Source organism: Ceratotherium simum, chromosome 15 (assembly GCF_057802395.1).
Source record: "Ceratotherium simum simum isolate JZ-2026a chromosome 15, ASM5780239v1, whole genome shotgun sequence".
NCBI lineage: Eukaryota > Metazoa > Chordata > Mammalia > Perissodactyla > Rhinocerotidae > Ceratotherium > Ceratotherium simum.
Genome location: NC_141914.1, coordinates 39,380,031 through 39,401,919, shown reverse-complemented (window position 1 = coordinate 39,401,919; position 21,889 = coordinate 39,380,031). Strand labels below are relative to the sequence as shown.

At 40.2% G+C, this 21,889-nt stretch overlaps 1 protein-coding gene across 9 annotated transcripts in view; it reads right to left on the bottom strand.

The window, feature by feature from the left end:
- MCF2L2 (MCF.2 cell line derived transforming sequence-like 2) overlaps positions 1-21,889 on the bottom strand; it is a 239,218-nt gene that overhangs the window by 170,570 nt on the left and 46,759 nt on the right. The gene's annotated exons all lie outside the window — the stretch shown is intronic.

Genomic DNA, 21,889 nt, shown 5'->3' with positions numbered 1-21,889 from the left:
GTAGTCTGCAACCTGGAAGAGGGTTCTCACCAGAACTTGACCATGCTGACACCCTGATCTCAGATTTCCAGCCTCCAGATCTGTGAGAAATAAATTTCTGTTGTTTGTAAGCCACCCAGTCTATGGTACCTTGTTACAGCAGAACTAAGACAATGCCAGAATCTAAAAATTTATATGAGTTTACAAAAAAGAACAGACATGGCTGATGACAAAATTAGTAGTCTGAAATAAAAAGTTTATCAAAAATGATAAAGAGAGGGACTTCCGGGTCACTAGCAAAATCTGAATCTTCACATATCCTCTAAAAACTATATAGATGAACAAAAAGAACAAATAGAGCCACACGAATCCCACGCCTTGAGCATAAGTAGAAGACAGAACACTACAAACCTCAAGTTACTTGTAAATAGATTAAAAAAAAAAAAAAAAAAAACAGACACCAATTTCTAGCACAGCTATTTCTTGAACTCCTGCTACAAGCCTTTGCAGAGATCTCAAGTGTGATAGCTAATTTTATGTGCCAACTTGACTGGATCACGGATGTCCAGATATCTGGTTAAACATTATCTCTAGGTGTGCCCGAGAAGGTGTTTCCAGAATAGATTAGCATTTGAACTGGTAGAGTAAAGCAGATTGCCCACCCCAATGTGGTGGACATTATCTAATCCATTGAGGGCCTAAGTAGAACAAAAGAGTGGAGGAAGGGAGGCTTTGCTCTCTGACTGTTGAGCTGGGACATTCATCTTCTCCTGCCCTCAGTGTTCCTAGTTCTCAGGCTTTCAGACTCAGACTGGAATCTACAACATTGGCTCTGTGGCTCTCAGGCCTTTGAACTACATGACCAGCCTTTCTGGTCTCCAGTTTGCAGAGGGCTGACTGTGAGACTTCTCAGCCTCCATAATTGCATGAGCCAATACCTTATAATAAACCTCTCTCTCTCTCTAATATATATCTCCATCCTAGAGTTTTGTTTCTCTGGAGAACTCTGACTAATACAGATTTTGGTACCAGGAGTGGTTCCAGAAGAAAAGAATTTTAAGGATGAGTTTTCTGAATTGGTTCTGGAGTTTCTGGAATTGGCTCTCTATTCTCATTAGATTTAAAGACACGGATGATTCTATTTCCAGTTGTAAAGAAAACATTGATAGTCCATGGCGTGATCTGGCAATAAAGATCCACAAAATATCTCCACTGGATACTTCTAATCAACTACTTATAAAAAGCAAGGAGCTGGGTGACTGTGTATATCATATTTTCAAACATTTTTAGAAAACTAACAAAAATAATAAGGTTGGCTGGTTGCTCCTACTGTGTCTGGACAAAGTGGTGAAAGGAAAGAACGAACTCAGAGATTTGAATTCAAGTGCCCTATAAATGACCTAAGGGCTTCTTTGTGTACCTTGAAGGAGACTCTTATCTCCTGTAGCCTAAGGGCTTAGACTGCTAAAAATCAAATGCAAGATCTCATCCTACTACTGGCTGATTTACAATGCAAGTTGAACTGTCAACCCATCACGGTGTCTACCTTTAAAGTGAGGGCATTGATTGGGAAAAAATGGGATCCTGTAAGGTGGGATGGGGATATGTGAAAAGACCATGATGAAGCCAGGGACATTGAGCCCCTAAATTCTAATGAGTCTTCTTTGCCAGTGCAAGAGGCCTCCCTATACCCAGTGGTAGCAGCCTTTCTATCCCATTTGAGGGGATTAACCCTGCATTGCCTGAGGAATCGTAAATGGCCTCCCCTTAAGCAGTTGCCAGGCAAGACAATCCTGATTCTCCTCAGGACCCAGCCCCACCATCCCTCCTTGCTTCTAGACCTATAACTGGACTCAAGCCCCAGCAGGCCCCTCAAGGTAAAGGACAAAGTGTGACTCATGAGGAGATGTGCTATACTCCAAAAGAACAACTTGAGTTTTCTAATATATATAGACAGAACTCCAGGGAACATGTGTGGGAGTAGATATTGAGGTATAGGATAACGGTGGAAGAAATGCAAAGTTGGATCAGGCTGAATTTATTGATACAAGCTCTGTCTTAGTTCATTCGGGCTGCAACAACAGAATACCAAAGACCGGGTGGCTTATAAGCACAGAAATTTATTTCTCACAGTGCTGGAGGCTGGAAAGTCCAAGACCAAGGCGCTGACAGATTCAGTGTCTGGTGAGGGCCTGCTTCTTGACTCATAGATGGCTGTCTTCTCGCTGTGTTCTCACATGAAGGGTTGAGGGAGTACTCTGAGGTCTAATTTATAAGGCACTAATCCCCTTCATGAGGACTCCACCCTCCTAACTAAACCACCTCTCAAAGGCCAAACTGCCAAATACTATCATATTGGGGATTAGGTTTCAACACATGAATTTGGGGGCGGGTGGGGGTCACAAACATTTAGTCTATAGCAGGCTCACTAAGCAGAAATTCTGTATTTAATGTTGCAGCTTGCGAAGTTAGAAAGGGCTCTAACAATTTGTTTGGGTGGTTGGTTGAACCAAGGACCAAAAGGTAGCTCCCAGTGAACTGAAAATGCCCAACCAGCTTTGGTTTAATGTAGAGGAAGGGATTCAAAGGTTTAGGGAGATTGGAATGTTGGAGTAGATAGGTCACTTAAGACCTACTCACCCACATGGGAGGTCCAGAAGGCATGCCTTTCACTAATACTGTGAGAAATAAATTTGTGAGGGGAGCCCTGGCAGCTCTGTGATCACTTTTCTCTGTAGATCAAACCTTTCAGGGGGAACTGCCAATGAATTGGGAAGCATAAATGCAGTGGGAGTAACTGGATCCCAGAGTGCCGGCGGGGGCTGAGTGTTAGCATTCAACCACCAAAGGCAAGGTGGGCGTGGTTACCACAATGGACTCAGAGTTGAAGCAGCAATCAGAATAGTCTTACACACAGACCTATGGAGTTGGCTAGTTGATCATGGTTTTCATAGAAGTAAAATAGACGGGAGCCTACTAAATTCTTACTTGATCTGTATAAGCAGAAACATTCTAGGTCAAGTGAACAAAAATCTAACCTGAATTATAAAAACAGAGTCATGGCCCCTCAATCAATTCCCAGACAGGAGCCAGTTTACAGACCCAGAACCTCTTGAATGAAGGGGAGGCTGGGTCCCCTTGAGGAAGGGTCCTGGTATACTACTAAAAATTTATACTGTGACTCTTTCTCCCAGTCTTCCCCAAAGGGACCTACAGCCTTTTACCAAGGTAACTGTGCATTGAAGAAAAGGAAATAATTAGACCTTTCAGAGACTACTGGACACTGGCTCTGAACTGACAACAATTCCAGGAGACACAAAACATTATGTCCTACCAGTCAGAGTAGGGGTTTATGGAGGTTAGGTTATCAATGAAATTTTAGCCCACATCTGTCTCAGAGTGGGCCCAGTTGGTCCCCAAACCCATTCTGTGGTTATTTCTTCAGTTACAAAATGCCTAATTGGAATAGATGTATTCAGCAACTTGTAGAATCTCCACACTGGTCAATGACCTGTGGAGTAAGGGTTATTATGGTGGGAAAGGCCAAGTGGAAGCCATGAGAACTGCCTCTGCCTAGGAAAATAATAAATCAAAAACAATATTGCATTCTGGAGGGACTGCAGAGATTAGTGCCACCACCAAGGACTTGGAGGATGCAAGGGTGGTGATTCCCACCACATCCCCATTCAACTCACCTATGTGGCCTGTGCAAGAGATAGATGGATCTTGAAGAACAACAGAGGATTATCATCTCAAACTTAACTAGATGGTGACTCCAATTGCAGCTGCTGTACCAGGTGTAGTTTCATTGCTGGAGCAAATTAACACATGCCCTGGTACCTAGTATGCAGCTATTGATCTGGCAAATGCCTTTTCCTCCATATTTTTCCATAAGGCCCACCAGATGCAGTTTGCTTTCAGTTGGCAAGGCTAGCAATATACCTTCACTGTCCTAACTCAGGGGTACATCAACTTTCCAGCCCTATGTCATAATTCAGTTCACAGGGATCTTAACTGACTTTCCTTTCTACAAGATATCATACTGGTCCATTACACTGATGACATTTTGCTGCTTGGACACTGTGAGCAAAAGTAGCAACTACTCTAGACTTATTGGCAAGACATTTGCATGCCAGAGGGTGGGAAATAAATCCAACAAAAATTCAGGGGCCTTCTATGTCAGTGAAATTTCTAGAGGTCCAGTGGTGTGGAGCATGTCAAGATATCCCTTCTAAGGTGAAGGGTAATTTGTTGCATCTGGCCCCTCTTACAATCAAAAAAGAGGCACAATACCTAGTGGAGCTCTTTGGATTTTGGAAGCAACATATTCCTCATTTGGGTATGTTACTCCACCCATTTACTGAGCGACCCAAAAAGCTACTAGTTTTGAGTGGGGCCCAGACAGAAGAAGGCTCTGTAACAGGTCCAGGCTGCTATGCAAGCTGCTCTGTCACTTGGGATATGATCCAGCAGAACCAATGGTACTTAAAATGTCAGTGGTAGATAGTGAAGCTGTTTGGAGCCTTTCGTAGGCCCCTATAGGTGAATCGCAGCACAGATCTTCAGGATTTTAGAGCAAAGCTCTGTCATCATATGCAAATAACTACTCTCCTTTTGAGAAACAGCTCTTGGCCTGCTACTGGGCCTTAGTAGAGACTGAACACCTGACCATAGGACACCGAGTTACATGTCACCTGAGCTGCCCATCATGAACTGTGTGTTATCTGACCCACCAAGCCATAAAGTTGGGCATGCACAACAGCATTCCATCATCACATGGAGGTGGTATATACATAATTGTGCCTGAGCCAGACCTGAAGGCAAAAATAAGTTACATAAAGAAGTGGCCCAAATGCCCATGGTCCCCACTCCTGCTACACTGCCTTCTCTCTCCCAGCCTGCACCTACGGCCTCATGGGGAGTTCCCTAAGATCAGTTGGCAGGGGAAGAGAAGACTTGGGCCTGGTTTATAAATGGTTCTACATGATATACAGTCACCACCTGAAAGTGGACAGCTGTAGCACTACGGCCCCTCTCTGGGACAACCCTGAAGCACACTGGTCAAGGGAAACTCTACCAGTGGGCAGAAGGTCAAACAGTGCATCTGGTTGTTTATTTTGCTTGAAAAACATGGCCAGACGTGATTGTATACCAATTCATGGGCTGAGGCCACTGGTTTGGCTGGATGGTCAGGGAATGGAAGGAACATGACTGGAAAATTGGCAATAAGGAAATTTGGGAAATAGGTATATGGGATAGACCTCTCTGAATGGAAAAAATAAAAAAGTGAAGATATTTGTGTCACATGTGAATGCTTACCAAAGGGTGACCTCAGCAGAGGAGGATTTTAATAATCAAGTCGATAGGATGACCTGTTCTGTGGATATCAGTCAGCCTCTTCCTAAGCCACACCTGTCATCACCCAATGGGCTCATGAACAAAGTGGCCATGGTGGCAGGGATAGAAGCAGGGTTTTGTTCATACTGAGATAGACACTTACTCTGGATATGTATTTCCCTTCCCTGCATACAATGCTTCTGCAAAACAACTATCCATGAACTTACAGAATGCCTTATCTACCATCATGGTATTCCACACACCACTGCTTCTGATCAAGGAACTCACTTCACAGCAAATGAAGTGCGGCAAAGGGCCCATGCTCATGGAATTCACTGGTCTTACCATGTTTCCCACCATCCTGAAGCAACTGGCTTGATAGAACAGTGAAACAGCGTTTTGAAGATGCAATTACAGCACCACTTAGGTGGCAATACCTTTCAGGGATGGGGTGAGGTTCTCCAGAAGGCTGTATATGCTCTGAATCAGCGTTGGATATATGGCGTTGTTTCTCCCATAGCCAGGATTCACAGGTTCAGGAATCAAGGGGTGAAAATAGCAGTGGCACAACTTACTATTACTCTTAGTGACCCACTAGCAAAATTTTTGCTTCCTGTACCCATGACCTTATCCCCTGCTGGCATAGAGGTCTTAGTTCCAAAGGGATGAACACTTCCACCAGAGACACAACAATGATTCCATTGACTGAAAGTGAAGACTGCCACTCAGCCACTTTGAATTCCTCATGCCTCTGGATCAATGGGCAAAGAAGAGAGTTAATGGTGCTGATCATCCTGACCACCAAGGGGAAATTGGACTGCAACTCCACAATGGAGGTAAGGGAGAGTATGTCTGGATTGCAGAAGATTCCTTAGGGCGCCTCTTAGTATTACCATACCCTGTCATTAAGGTAAATGGAAAACTACTCACCCAAACCAGACAGGACTACTAATGACATAGACCCTTCAGGAATGAAGGCTTGGGTCACCCCACCAGGTAAAGAACTGTGACTGGCTGAGGTGCTTGATCAAATCCAAGGGAATATAGAGTGAGTAGTAGAAGGTAGTTACAAATACCAGCTATGAGCAAGTGACCAGTTACAGAAACAAGGACTGTACCTGTCATGAGTATTCCTCCTGAGAACATGTATGTGTACACATATATATCAAATATTTGTTTCTTCCCTCTCTTATTCCCTTATCATGTAACGTAGAATGTATTGACTTTATATCATAGTATTTAAGTATTGTTAATTTTACATCATAGTACTTAAGTTACAGGATATCAAGAAGAGGAGTAAACATCACTCAAGGACTTTACCTCCTCTTTGGGGAAAGGGTTAATGTGTTTTCAATTGTATACAGGATGCTTGTATCATGTTAGGCAGAATTATGACCTTGTTATTGTCTTTTATGACCTTGTATTGTTATTTGGAGGTTAAGTATGGCTTAAGGAGATACATGTAAGTGTCAAGTTGACAAAAGGTGGACTTGGCGATAGTTAATTTTAATGTGACAACTTACCTGGATCATGAAATGTCCAGATATCTGGTTAAACATTATTTCTGGATGTGCCTGCAAGGGTATTTCCAGAATATTAGTATTTGAACTGGTAAAGTAAAGCAGACTGCCCTCCTCAGAGTGGGGAGGCATCATCCAATCCATAGAGGGCCTGAATAGAATAAAAATGTGGAGGAAGGGAGGATTCACTCTCTCTCTGTCTGATTGTTGAGCTGGGACATTGATCTTCTCCTGCCCTCAGTGCTCCTGGTTCTCAGGCCTTCAAACTACATGACTGGCCTTCCTGGGTCTCCAGTTTGCAGAGGGCAGATTGTGGGACTTCTCAGTCTCTATAATAGCATAAGCCAATACCTTATAATAAATCTCTTTATATATATGTATCAGGCTTCTCCAGAGAAACAAAGTCAATAAAATATATATAGATATATATAAGAGGAGATTTATTATAGGAATTGGCTCATGTAGTTACAGAGGCCAAGAAGTCCCATGATCTGCCATCTGCAAGCTGGAGAACCAGGAAAGCCGATGGTATAACTCAGTCTGAGTCAAGGTTGGAGAATGCAGGAGATGATGGTCTAAATCCTGATCTGGGTCCAAAAGCCCAAGAACCAGGACCACCAACATCCAAGGGCAGGAGAAGATGGATGTCTCAGCTCAAGTAGAGAGAGAATTCATCCTTCCTCTATCTTTTTGTTCTATTCAAAAGATTGCATGATGCCCACCCACACTGGGGAGAGCAATCTGCTTTACTCAGTTCATTAATTCACACGGTCATCTTTTCCAGAAACACTCTCACAGATAGATCCAGAAATAATGTTTTACTAGCTATCTGGCCATCCCTTAGCCCAGTCAAGTTGACACATAAAATTAACCATCATATACATATCCTAGTGATTCTGTTTCTCTGAAGAACCCTTATTAATACATACAAAGTGTCAAGAGAAGAGGAGATTAAGATAAAACCACTCCCAGAAAAAAAAGTACACCCTAAGCACAAAGATACTGAAAAAAAAGAGTCCTGGGACATCAGGGCACTGACTAGAAAGGGACTCAAAGAGGCAGTCTTGGAAAGGCAAAGCTTCTGGGAGAGAAAAGGAAATGAAAACAGGTGGTGACTGTGTGGTAAAGGCAAAAAGAAGCAAGAGGTAAATTTAGCATCCTACAAGACAAAATAAATAAATAAATAAATCAAGGATACAAACCCCTTCCCTTAACCTCCCTCCAAAAATTTTTAAGGGCATTGATAAAAGAAACTATATTTAACTTTACTAACAAAGAGATGGTATTCTTGAACTAGGAATTTTGTAAATACCCCAAACCACCAAACCTGTCCACTAAATGCAAAGATGCAAGAAATATTCATCTATACAGAGCTACTATAAAGGGGAAAAAAAGAAAATAAGAACTAAAACTTTTTAGCTTCAAGAGGAGACAAGCCACAAATTGGAAGAAAATATTTGCTAAAACATATCTGATAAAGAACTGTTATCCAAAATATACAAAGAACTCTTAAAACTCAATAATAAGAAAACCAACAACCTAATTAAAAACTGGGCAAAAACCCAAAACAGATACCTCACCTAAGGAGATATACAGTTGGAAAATAAGCATTTGAAAAGATGTTTAACAATACGTATGATTAGGGAATTGCAAATTAAAACAACAATGAAATACCACTACACACCTATTAGGATAGCCAGAATTTAATACATCGACAACACCAAATGCTGGCAAGAATGTAGAGCAACAGGAACTCTCTCATTTATTGCTGGTTGGCATTCAAAATGGTATAGCCACTTTGTAAGAAAGTTTGGCACTTTCTTACAAAACTAGATATATTTGTACCATATGATCCAGCAGGTGTGCTCTTTGGTATTTACCTAAATGAGTTGAAAACTTATGTCCACACAAAAACTCACACACAGATATTTACAGTGTATTTATTCATAATTGCCAAAACTTGGAAGTAACCAAGATATCCTTCTGTAGGTGAATGGATAAACTGTGATACATCCAAACAATGAAATATTATTTAGCACTAAAAAGAAATGAGCTATCAAGCCATGAAAAGACATGGAAGAAACTTAAATGCATATTACTAAGTGAAAGAAGTCAATCTGAAAAGACTACATACTGTATGATTCCAATTATATAACATTCTGGAAACAGCAAAACTATGGAGATAGTAAAAGGATTGGGTTTGAGGGCGCAAGAGGGATGAACAGAGAGCACAGAGGATGTTTAGGGCAGTGAAACTATTCTGTATAATACTATAATGGTGGATACATGTCATTATTATACATTTGTCTAAACCCATAGTCTGTATAACAGCGAGAGTGAACCCTAATATAAACTATGGACTTTTTGAGTGGCAATGGTGTATCAAGGTAGGTTCATCAATTGTAACAAATGTATCACTCTGGTGCAGGATGTTAATGATGTGGGAGTTGTGCATATACAGGGGCAGGGAGTATATGGGAAATCTCTGCAATTTCCACTCAATTTTGCTGTGAACTTAAAACTCCTCTAAAAAATAAAGTCTCTTAAAAAAAATCTTTTTAGGTAATGAACATTCCTCCAAAAAATTAGTCATTAAGCAGAAAAAACCTATAATATAGCTCTCCAAACTGAACTACATGTCTACAAACAAGCATTTGGGGGTATGGGGGTTGAGGGGGGAGACACCTTAAATAAGAAACTCAAAAACCAAGAACAGAAATGGATTTTTTTTTTTAAATATAAAGAAAAGAAGAAATAAAATAAGAGTTGATTAAGGTCAGAAAAAGAAAAGGAAATGACAAAATCAAATGTGAAATTGAGTCTAAACTACAAGATACCCAAGGGATAATATATTTGAACAAAAGTTTAATAAGACGCAGTAAATAACATAAAGAAAACAAATCAGTAAATGAAAACAAAAAAAAGAAAACAGCAAAAAGATCAGAAAGAAAGTGGTTGAAATGGAAGCCAGATAAAAAAGAAACAACAGACTTATAAGTGGAATCTCTAAAGACTAAAAATAAAACAAAGGAACAGAAATAATACTTAGAAGTATAATCCAAGATAACTTTCCAAAATCAAAAAAAGACCCGAGTCTACATATACCTGAAAAAGCCTAGCGAGCACCAGGGAAAACTAATCTGAAATAATCAGCTCCTAGACATATCCTAGTACAACTGTTAGGCTTAAGGATAAAGTAAAAATTCTCAGCACCTCCAGGAAAAGGATTGAATAATTTACCAGGACAAGAGAAAAAGACAGCCATCATAGTTCTCAAAAGCAACATACAAATCATGGAAAGAAGGGAACAGCATTCTAGAACAATTCATAAACAAAAAGCATAAACCAAGAATTTTATATCCTGACAAGCTGTCTTTCAAGCATTAAGGCAATAGAAAAATAGTTAAAACATAAAAAAACTCAAGGAATTCTGTACCTGAGACCCCTTTTTGAAGAATCTAATAAAGATTGACCTTCATCTAATCAAGACAGAACTTGGGGAAACTTCACCAAAGGGATCAATTTAGTATATGTAATAGTAGGTCTAATACTAAACATGTTGGAAGAATAACATGTAGAAATAACGCACGTTAAAAGATAGAAGGAGAGGGGCTGGCCCAGTGGTGCAAGCGGTTAGGTGCACGAGCTCTGCTGCGGCAGCCCGGGGTTCACTGGTTCAGATCCCGGGCGCGCACGGATGCACCGCTTGTTGAGCCATGCTGTGGCTGCATCCCATATAAAGTAGAAGAAGACGGGCACAGATGTTAGCCCAGGGCCAGTCTTCCTCAGCAAAAAAGAGGATTGGCATTGGATGTTAGCTCAGGGCTGGTCCTCCTCACAAAAAAAAAAAAAAAAAAGATAGAAGGAGAAAGAAGAGGGGAAGAGACAAGAATAAGCTCAAAAACTGCTGTGTAGGCAATAGGTAGGCATCAAAGGATATTACTGAAAACTGAAAAACCAGATAATAAAAGGTTATATTTTAAAACGGTCTAAGGGGGACCAGCCCGGCGGCATAGTGGTTGGGTGCACGTGCTCCGCTGCGGCAGCCCCGGGTTCGCAGGTTCAGATCCCGGGCGCACACCGACATACTGCTTGTCAGGCCATGCTGTGGCGGTGTCCCATATAAGGTGGAGGAAGATGGGCATGGATGTTAGCCCAGGGCCAATCTTCCTCAGCAAAAAAAAAGGAGGATTGGCATTGGATGTTAGCTCAGAGCTAATCTTCCTCATGAAAAAAAAAACAAACAGGGTCTAAGGGCATTAAAAAAGGGATAAATACAAAGGAAAAATCACAAATATTCCCAAATACCAAAAGAAGTTAAAAATAAAAAAAGAGCAAAGAAAACATATCATGTAGAAAAATACAGTAAATATAACATAATACATCTAGTAGTTATAACATAAAATAATGACAAAATTGAGACCAATTATATCAGTCATATCAATAAATATGAATGGGCTTAATTCACCTAATATAAGAAAAAGATTTTCAATTTCACTCAGAAAGTAAGAACCAATTATATACTCTATCTGAGAAAAAGATCTAGAACAAAGAAATTCAGAAAGGCTAAAAGTAAAGGAATTGGCAAAAGTACAGTAGGCAAATGGAAACCATAGCAAGACGTTTCAGTCTTGATATCAGACAAAGTAGAATTCAAGCCATAAAGCATTATACATAAAAAGGAACAATTTTTTTTTTTTTTTTTTGTGAGGAGATCAGCCCTGTGCTAACATCTGCCAATCCTCCTCTTTTTTTGCTGAGGAAGACTGGCCCTGGGCTAACATCCATGCCCATCTTCCTCCACTTTATATGGGACGCCACCACAGCATGGCTTGCCAAGCAGTGCGTCGGTGCATGCCTGGATCCGAACCAGCGAACCCTGGGCTGCCACAGCTGAGTGCGTGCACTTAACCACCTGCGCCACCAAGCCAACCCCAAAAAGGAAGACTTTTTAATGGTAAAAGTCATAATTGACAATGAAGATATAATAGTTATAAATACCTATGCTCCAAATACACTAATAATAAGGAGACAGGGGGCCGGCCCTGTGGCTTGGTGGTTAACTGCGAGCTCTGCAATGCTGGTGGCCCGGGTTCGGATCCCGGGTGCGCATCAAGGCACCACTTCTCCGTCCATCCTGAGGCCAAGTCCCACATACAGCAACTAGAAGGATGTGCAGCTATGACATACAACTATCTACTGGGGCTTTGGGGGGAAAAATAAAATAAATAAAAAATCTTTAAGGAGACAGGTTAGAAATATACTTTACATAGGAGATTTTAATACACCACTTTCACTACAAAACAGAACAAATAGAGAACATATCAATAAGGTAATAGAAGACCTAAACAACATAATCAATAGAGAAGATCTAAAGAATGTGTATTGAACTTTACATCCTGATAATAGAGGATTCATCTTTTTCTCAAGCATACGTGGAATATCCACAAAAATTGGTCATGATAAAGGGCCACAAAGAAAACACCTGAAAATTTAAAAACCTTCTATTAGACAACCCTTCAGAAAGGGGGAAATATAAAATGTAATTACAGAATTTCTAAAATATAGTGGTAATGAAAATACTACATAATCAGAATTTATGGGATACGATTAAAGCAGTGATCAGAGAAAATTTATTACCTTAAACATTTATATCAATAAAATGAAAGAATGAAAATAACTTTAATTTCAACTCAAAAAAATGAGAAAAAATAAGGCAAACCAAAAGAAAGCACAAGGAAGAAGATATTAAAGATAAAGGCAGAAGGAATAAGGTAGAGAGAAGGAAAGCAATAGATCTAATTGAATAAATCACAATCCCATTTTTTAACTAACAAAATAAATAAGCCACTAGCTAACTTAATCAAGGGAAAAAAGAGGACAAAGCACAGATATACAAACTAAGAAATAGCGAAGGGAAAATAACCACTGAAACATAAGAAATTTTAAATTTCTAAGAAACTACTTTGCACACCTCTATGGAAACAAACTTGAAAACCAAGACATAAACAGGTAATTTCCTAGGAAAATATAGTTCACCAAAAGTGATCTTGTTAGAGATATAAAGCTTAAACAGACCAATTTCCATAGACGAAATAGAGGAAGTTGTCAAGGTCCTGATTCACAGGGGAATTTCACAGGGAAATTCAAATCTTCCATGACCATAAAATCCCAATGCCACAAAAATTGCCTTAGAGTTTAAAAAATGGAAGAAAATTTCAAAACACTATTTATGAAGCAAGTATGACATTGATACCTAAACCTAATAAAGACAGTACAAAAATAAAATTACCAGTTAAAGGATATAATGGTAGAGAGATCCCATTTATTTATTTATTTACTTATTTATCTCCCCAAAGCCCCAGTACATAGTTGTATATTCTAGTTGTAAGTCCTTCTAGTTCTTCTATGTGAGCCACCGCCACAGCATAGCTACTGACAGACGAGTGGTGTGGTTCTGTGCCCAGGAACTGCACCCAGGCTGAACTTTAACCACTAGGCCATCAGGGCTGGTTCGAGAGATCCCATTTAAAACAGCAACAAAAGGTAAAATATTTAGGAACAAACTTAACAATAAATGTACAAAACTATGTCAGGAAAATTGTCAACACTCCTGAAAGACACAAAAGCAGACTTTAACAAATGGAAAGACTTTTCTTTTTCTTGATGGGATGTGTTCAACACTATAAAGATGTCACTTTTCCCTAAGTAAATTATAAATTTAACACAGTCCCAATGAAAAGACCAACAAGCTGTTTTTTTATAGAGTGAGACACATAGAAAGAAAACAAGAAAGAATAGTTAGGAAAATATGAAAAAAAGTAAGTAGAGCTTAAGAGGCCAGGAGGAGAGGGGGAATTAAGCCTACCAGATATTAAACATATTTGAATCCTCTATAATTAAAATAATGTGTTAGTCACTTATGAATAGACAGACCAATTAACTCTCAAATCACTGAGGCAAAGATGAACTTTTAAAATTAATGTTGTTAGGATAACTGAATAGCCATTTGGAAAAAGGTAAACTTAGATCTATACCTCCTACCACACACAAAAATAAATACCAAGGGCATCAGAGCTAACTGTAAAAAATAAAATCATACTATATTCCAAGAAAGCATGAGTGAATTCCTCTATTACCTAGGTATAGGAAAGCTTTCTGACAATGACTCAAAATTCAGATGCAATAAAAGAAACATAGATACATTTGACGACATAAAAATTTTGCATGGCAAAAATCATCCTAAGCAAAGTCAAAGAACAAATGAAAAAATGAGAGAAAATATATGCAACATACATCACAGATAAAGGGCTAATATCCCTAATCCATAAAGAATTCTTCAAAATTGAGAGGAAAATAAAGATAGAAAACTCTATGGAAAAAAAGAGCAAAGATATGAACAGACAAATACATACATACATACATATATATATATATATATAAAATGTAAAGTAATAAAGAGATGAAAAACATGAGAGAAAAGTTAAAGACACAGAAGAGAATTCAAAAGATGCAATATCCCTCTAAGTTGAGTTCCAGAAGCAGAAAACAGAGTTAGAGGGAAGAAACAATCAAAGAAATAACAGAAAAAAAATTCTAAACCTAAGAGAGACTTGAATCTTCAGTTCAAAGCCCCAGCAGAATGAAAGAAAAAGGTATGAAATTTCAAACCTGCAAAATATAGAGAAAAAACCCCAAGAGCTTCCTATGGGGAGAAAGAAACAGCTTACTTATGAAGGAATGAGACTCGGATCTTCGCGAGAAGCATCAGCCTTGTTATCAGTAACACTGGATGCTAGAAATCAATGGATCCATGTTATTCTACAGTAAAAATTTCAGACAAGCTTCCAATCAAGCGTGAGGACAAAATGCAGCCATTTTCTGACATTCAAGATCTTGTAAGATTCCCTTACCATAAACTCTTTCTGAAAAAGAAATAACTTGAAATTTTTCCAATGAAAATGAAATCCAAAAAAAAGAAGGGGATGATCTTCTCAGAGATACAATCAAAAGCAATGCCAGGTTGACAGCTTGTAGCAGCCACCCTGAATTATGAGTAGGCCAGAGGGCCTCAGAAGTATGTCTTCAAGAAGAAAATATATGCATTACACAAATTCTATGATAAAGAATCTATGAGATATTATTAATGCAACAAAGATATATGCCACTCTATAAACAAGAAAAAAGGAAAGGCAATTAGAAATGCCAGGGGAAAGGTATATAAGACATCATTGTCTGAGTCTGAAATGAATTAAACTGTGGCATGATTTTGAGCAACTGATGGAGTATGTGAAAAGAGTACCCATTTTACCTTAACATTTGTAGCATTCACCTTTGAGTGACACAGGTTTAATGATATAGGATTACATCCTTCACTCCAGAGGTCTAATGATATTATGTATATACATGCTTTTTACTGATTTCTACGATTTAGAATCAACCTATAGTCAAAGAAAAAAAAACCCACTTATAGAAGAAAGGTAAAACACATTATACATCTTAGCAATGGAAAGGAAGTGGTATATAGGTAGAAGAACTTGAAGGATGAGAGAGTAAAGAAAGATGGAAATACATAGTAGAAAATCAACAGATATCTACAGTTGCTAGATCACAGACAGAAGTTAAGTATGTTGTTTAAATGTATAATAGTAACCATTACATGGTCTAAAAATAATAATGTAACTAACGAAAATTAGGCGGTTAAAAGGGCGCAAGTAGACAGAATGCATCATTAGCATGCAAAACATTTTTCACATTGAGGAATCACAAGATACTGTCTAAAGCTGACAAATCAATAAATATATACATACATATATAGGTTAGCATCATGAAGATAACTACCACCATGTCATTGGAAAGCTTTGTGGGGTGGTGGAAGTAGCACGGAGCCAGGAGCCAGAAAATCTAAGTCCTAAGCTTTGCCCTTCACCAGTTATGGGAATTTATACAAGTTCTTTCTTCTGCCTGATTTAATATCCACCTCTGTAAATGTGGACAGTTCTCAAGGTGTGGTCCTCAGACTAGCAGCATCGGCATCTCCTGGGAACTTGTTAGAAATGAATTATTGAGCCCCACCCCAAACCTACTGAATCAGAAACTCTGGAGTGGGGCCAGCAATCTGTGTTTTAACAACTCCCCCAAACGATTCTGATGCATGCTAATGTCTGAGAGCCGCCAATCTAGACCAGGGGACAACAAATTACAGTCCATGTGCCAGATCCACCCCATTCCCATTTTGTAAATAAAGTTTTATTGGAACACAGCCACACTCAGTTGCTTACATATTCTCCATGGTTGCTTTTGAGCTACAACAGCCGAGTTCAATAGTTGAGGAGGAGACCATACAGCCTGCAAAGCCTAAAATATTTACTCTCTGGTGCTTTACAGAAAAAGTTTGATGACCTTTAACTTAGAATATTCTGACTGATAATGCCAAGTGCACATAATTACTAAATTTAATGCAAGCTTTATCAGCCCAGTGAAGTTCTGAAGATTATTCAGTCAGAAAGGCGTTTGTGCTAATGCCTCGAGTCCTTTAGTAAGCTACTGTGGACTAACTCTGACTCCTCCTCCCTCTTCACTCTGAGGACTCCTTAAAATAGTAAGTAATAAATAGTAAAAAGTCATGTAATAATTAGGAAATAAACAAATAGTTTATTTGTTAAAAATAATAAAATAAAATAAATAGTAAAAAGTCAACAACTTCTCTGGCTCACAGAGTTTTAGGAAACTTTCTCGACCACATAATGACTGATGGAGTGCATGTTGAGCCTGCTCTCCATTCAAAGCTTGATTTTTAAAAAGCAATATTCACATTTTAAAGCTCATACCACACCCAATATCTTCTCCAATTTTATCTCAATTCTTCAGACCACCTCATCACCAAAACAACCCACATCATATAATAAACAGAAGAGCCTACTTTTCATGAATTTTGGCAATTATCTTCTTCATAGTTGATAATACCACTGAGTAGACCACATTCTAGATCTTTACAACCATTAGCATCCATAAATTCAAGAGGTTGTGGTTTGAATGTCTAAAGAAACCTAAATGGAACATATCAGAAAAGGGAAAGTGGGCTCCTATCTGACAGACAACACAAAGGCAGGATGGAGTAGAGGTATTCTAAAGCAATCACCTAACCAAATAACAAAGAAAAGCCATTATATACACACCAGGTCATTCTACTGGGGAGAAATAACATCAGACCCCTAGGTCTCACATAGAAAAGCACAGGAATTGGGCATATTAAATTTTTAGTCTACCCTCTAGTATAGTTCACTCAGATTCTCTTGGCATATACGACTTACTTGCCAGGGTCACCATTTATTCATAATAAACCTACGGGGTGCTCTCTGATTTTGAGCCTTAGTTGGTGCCTAAGGCCTGGCCTCTCAAGTCATCCTTCCTGAGGGCTCTGAAGCATATCTACCCACCTTGGGCAATGCGGCAGCCCAACCAGACTCCCCACGCTGGACCTCTATCCTTAGAAGTCAAATGAAGGATTCCATCTCCTTGACTCTAGGGGGTAATTCCATAGCCAGTCCAGGAAACAACTTATCTTACCCTAGCTACTCAATCAAGCAGCACTTTCCCATTAACACTATTCAAAGCCAATTAAAAACAGGAGGTTTTCCATTGCCTTCATAATAGTAAGAGGCCCAGACTGAACTCACTTCTCTGATGAGGCTTGTTTCTAAAGTTGACAAGTTGTTATAATCTCATTCAGTCTTTCAGTACAAAGGAGCAAGCCTCATTATAATTCTCAAGCCAAATAGTAACGCTGTCCTTCTCTCCTCTTTTCCTGAAGTACAAATATCAGACAGCCTATCATAAAAGAGGATACAACTCATCTCAGACTATTCATCACGCTTTATGGGAGGAAAACGGACATAGGAGAATTCTTCGGACATAGGAGAATTCTTCTAACTTAAACAGGCCTCTCAACAGATTCATTATAGAAAAGGACCTTTAGAAATAGTAAACAGGGACGGCCCCATGGCTTAGCGGTTAAGTGCGCGCGCTCTGCTGCTGGTGGCCCGGGTTCGGATCCCGGGCGTGCACCAATGCACTGCTTCTCTGGCCATGCTGAGGCCGCGTCCCACCTACAGCAACTAGAAGGCTGTGCAACTATGACATACAACTATCTACTGGGGCTTTGGGGGAAATAAATAAATAAATAATTAAAAAAATAAAGAAATAGTAAACAATTGTAAAACCACCACTGCTATCAAATACGACTCTTGTACCATCTAATAAAAGTATTCTCTCCAATCCCTTTCTAATAATGAACTTAGAACTGTGAGTAAAACGAAGAAACTGAATAGAGGACTAGAGTAATAAAAATGCATGCTTAGTTATACAAATGTTGATTTGGGGAAAAAACAATGATTCAGAATGTTTTACTAATGCCTTTTTGAATCACTTGGCTACAATCTGTAGTCACAGGAGACATGTTTTAAAAGACAATATCCTGGGCCAGCCCCGTGGCTTGGCAGTTAAGCGCACACACTCCGCTGCTGGTGGCCCGGGTTCGGATCCCGGGTGCACACCGATGCACCGCTTCCCCGGCCATGCTAAGGCCATGTCCCACATACAGCAACTAGAAGCATGTGCAACTCTGGCATACAACTATCTACTGGGGCTTTGGGGGGAAAAAAAAAAAGGAGGAGGATTGGCAATAGATGTTAGCTCAGAGCCAGTCTTCCTCAGCAAAAAAAAAAAAAAAAAAAAAGAGGAGGATTAGCATGGATGTTAGCTCAGGGCTGATCTTCCTCACACACACACACACACACAAAGACAATATCCTGCATAAGTAATACCTCTGAGAAACTGACCCCTAGAATTATTCTGCTATTGTTATAAGATGGACTGTGAAAATTCTTAGTAGTCTAATTTACACACTAGATGGCACCTGACAGGCTAAAATAGGCCCTCAGTTGTTACTGGAAACATAATGGTGATGTAGTAATGATATATTCACATATATTTTAATACCATGAGATCTATGTGGGAAGATTTATAATTCAATAGTTAGGTACTACATATAATTCACAAAGAAATCCCAAAGTCTGGGAAGCTCAGGAAACAGAATTTTTGGCTTATATTGCATTTAAACAGAAGAAATACAGAAGTATAAAAGCAAAAGTAAAAGATTTGGGTACAGCCCTCCCTCAATCTTTCAACTTCACCACATTTCCCACCACTTCATCTTATCCAAAAGCTACGTCTGATTCCACGTTTTCTTCCTCACGTCTCAAATCCCTCTTCCCTCCACCACAGCTTCTCCCCGTCAGCTCCCAGCACAGCAATTCTCACCCTTGGCTGCACACTTGGGTCTGATCATAATCTGGGCATCTGGATTTTTTGAAAACTCTCCAGGTGATCCTAAGGTATAACCAAGAATGGGAACCATTGTCCTAGCATGATTTTGGTAAGGGAGAGCCAAGAAAAGTAGCAAAATAAAACAAGATGAGACAATCAAAACCAAAATGAGGCCTCAATTCCACGTGCCCAGACAGGTAAGAGCAACGAGATCCTAAGGTGAATAGGATTCCCAAAGCTGAGCATCATCACTGGTTTCTCACTCTCCCTCCTCCCCACCCCACCAACAAGGCCTGTCTTTCCTGGCCATCCCTCTCTACCCAGTCCTCCTGCCATCATGCTAGCTCACCCCCTCTTCACTTGGCACCTATCCCAGTGTAGAAGCCCCTGATCAGTCTCTCTGCCTCCTTTCTCCCACTCCCTCCGGTCCATCCTGCACACCACCACCAAATTAATCTGATCGTCATTCTCTTCCTCATAACCTCCAATGGCCTCTCCCACTCACTGTGCCTAAACTCCTTAACCTGGTGGAAAAGGCCTTGCCTAGTCTGTTCCCAATTGTCTTTCCAGCTCTCATTTCTCACTACTATCTGAAAAGGAGCTCACTCTGTTCTGGTCAACCTGGATAGTCTGTAACTCCCCAAACATGCTCTATTTAAAACTTCAAAATCCAGAGGGGTTTGAAATAGAAGCTGTCATTTGCCCCAGATCACACAGCTAGTGGGCAGTCCAATGTGGATTTCAATCCAGGTTTGGGCTATGACCAAAGCTCTTTTGTGTGTGTGTGTGTGTGTGTGTGAGAGAGAGAGAGAGAGGAAGATCAGCCCTGAGCTAACATCCATTGCTAATCCTCTTTTTTGCTGAGGAAGATTGGCCCTGGGCTAACATCCGTGCCCATCTTCCTCTACTTTATATGGGACGCCGCCACAGCATGGCTTGACAAGCAGCGCGTAGGTCGGCGCCCGGGATCCGAAACTGCGAACGCCAGGCCGCCGAAGCGGAGCGCGTGAACTTAACTGCTGCTAAACCAACCAGCCCCTCCAAAGCTCTTAAACACCATCCTGTTCTCTCTCTCCGGATGTCCCTCTCCATATCTACCTGTGGAAATCTTATCCATCCTGCAAGGCCACTTCATTCCTGAAGCTTTCCCTGTTTTTCCTGTCTGAAGTGACTTTTCTCTCTTCTGAGCTCCTATAGTACTTTGCACATGTCACAAAATATCACGACAACAGAGTCATGTGATGAGTTTCCTGAGGTTTGAGACATTGTCTTATGGCCTTTTTGGTCCTTTATAGCACCTGACACAGCACCGTACACACTGATGGCACTCAGCAAAGATCTGGTGAAGAATGAGCTCCTGTGGGAATCCATCCTGTGTTCATCCAACCCAGCCACAACGCAAGATCCTTAGTAACTTCAGGCACAGAGACATCCTTTCCCTGCTCTGAGTATCTGGCCGTTCTCCTCTTCTATTGCACCAATTCTGGGCAGGCCCCGTGGCTTAGCGTTAAGTGCTCGCGCTCCGCTGCTGGTGGCCCGGCTTCGGATCCTGGGCGCGCACCGACGCACCGCTTCTCTGGCCATGCTGAGGCCGCGTCCCACATACAGCAACTAGAAGGATGTGCAGCTATGACATACAACTATCTACTGGGGCTTTGGGGGAAAAAATAAATAAATAAATAAATAAAACTATTGCACCAATTCTTCCCTGCTATATGTCATGAGCTCTTTGCCAATTGCCTATAAAACATTTTGCAACCTGGGAAGGGCTCTGGAGCCTGGTAACCACTGTAACATTCAGGAAGATGCAAATTTTGATAAATATGAATCATAAAAGGAACAAAGGTGGTTTCACTCTTTGGAACCTGGAATAGAAATTGAGACAGCAAAGTTCAGGTCAAACTCCTCTTTCAGGCCTTCTTACCCATTGTCTCTGTCTTACGTTGAAAGGTACAAGGGGTAGGGCAGTGAGTGGGTATGAGCAAACTCCAGAAAGAGGAAGGGGAATAACTGGTCAGATGGCTACTCTTTCTCAAGAGACAAACAGCATTCTAGGAAACTAAAATACTCCCTAGCTTACCAGAAATTATACAAGGAACATAGAGCAGAAAAAAGAAATCAGGCCAAAACAGCAGCCCCTGGTTTTCTCTTATCTTCTACATCTGTGAGGCAACAGTTTCTACCCCTCACTGCTTCTCTCCACCCTGGTTCATGTGACACACTTAATGTATGGTCCTCAGTGTGACTCAGAAAAGGCTGCAAGTGTAAGATGAAAATCACCCATTTTATTTAGCATATGACTGCATTTGGGGGGTTAAGTAGAATTAGAAAATTAGTGAGTTTAAAACAAATATAATGAGAACGGAGGGGCACATCCAAACTCCCTACAACCCAGGGAGGTAAAGGAAGGAGTGAGGAAGGGGGTTCCCCTCTCTCTGTCAGTGTCCCCCTTCTCACTCTAGAACAAATACCTTTTGATTGAAATGATCCTATCAGAACTGGAAATCTACCAACATTACTTCTTGAGAACCTACTGTGCTAGGGCTAAAGATAAAACAAAAAGAAAAAAGAAAAGAAAGCGTTGGCCCCTACTCTGAGTAGTTCACAATCTAACAGGAGAGGCAGGAATAATTTCTATCAACTACGGTGTTATAAGGGGTAAGTAAGCTCAGGGTTCTGTGGAAACAGAAAGAAAAAAGAGTCTGTGAGAGCAGAATTGGGGTCAG